This window comes from Heptranchias perlo, unplaced genomic scaffold (assembly GCF_035084215.1).
Source record: "Heptranchias perlo isolate sHepPer1 unplaced genomic scaffold, sHepPer1.hap1 HAP1_SCAFFOLD_56, whole genome shotgun sequence".
Lineage (NCBI taxonomy): Eukaryota > Metazoa > Chordata > Chondrichthyes > Hexanchiformes > Hexanchidae > Heptranchias > Heptranchias perlo.
This window is the reverse complement of record NW_027139581.1, coordinates 1517463-1518358: the sequence shown is the minus strand read 5'-3', so window position 1 is coordinate 1518358 and position 896 is coordinate 1517463. Positions and strand designations below refer to the sequence as shown.

Here is an 896-nt window from a genome sequence, read left to right as displayed (position 1 = left end):
TTCCTGTGTCTCGCTCTCTGTTTCTCTTTCTTTCTGTTTCTCTCTCTCTCTCTGTTGCGGGCTGCTGAATCAGCCCGGGATTGCTCACAGCTCGATTCTGCGTCTTCATTTCTTGCACATTTTTTGGGTTCTGCCATCGAGGTGAAGAGTGAGGCAGAGAGCAGGTTTTAAAATCGCTGGAATATTAGTGAAATTAAATTGTGGAAAGTGGGATGGTCGGAGTTCGACTTTCAGTGTATTTTCCACATCAAATATTGGAGATAAATGAAAGTGAAGCTTTTAAAGGCAGAAACACCGGGACTTCGACATTGGAGAATTGAACCCTGATCAACCGCGTGACAGATGGGGATATTCAGCACGACACCAACGTGGAACTGGCGTGAGCAGTTGATGGACACTCCCCACAGATGGCGTCAGACACGCTTCAAATTTCATTGAATCCATTCCAATCATTAATTTGATGACAAAGAAAAGCGTAGAAGAAGTGACACTTAAGTACATTACATATAGCGCAAGATTCTGAAACGACCAGGATGGCCGAGTGGTTAAGGCGTTGGACTTAAGATCCAATGGGTTTATACCCGCGTGGGTTCGAGCCCCACTCCTGGTAGTTGTTACATTTTGATACTGATCATTGACTCTCTTTTGCAATTTGCATCACAGAATCAGAGAAAGGTGACAGCACGGAAGGAGGCCTTTTGGCCCATCGTGTCCGTGCCGCCTCCATGCAAGACCAATCCAGCTGGTCCCACTACCCGCCCTATCCCCCTTGCAATGCACTTTTTTTTCCGTTCAATTACTTATCCCTTTCCGTTTTGAAAGCCATCATTGAATCTGCCTCTGTCAGCCACTTCGGGATGCTGAATTGGACCGGGTCTCTTCACAACGCGACTCTG

At 46.5% G+C, this 896-nt stretch overlaps 1 non-coding gene across 1 annotated transcript; it reads left to right on the top strand.

Annotated features, from left to right (window-relative positions):
- The first annotated feature begins 527 nt into the window (after positions 1 to 527).
- Positions 528 to 610, top strand: trnal-uaa (transfer RNA leucine (anticodon UAA)). The gene has a single exon. It is a non-coding gene; the product is annotated as a tRNA-Leu (tRNA).
- The last annotated feature ends 286 nt before the right edge of the window (positions 611 to 896 follow it).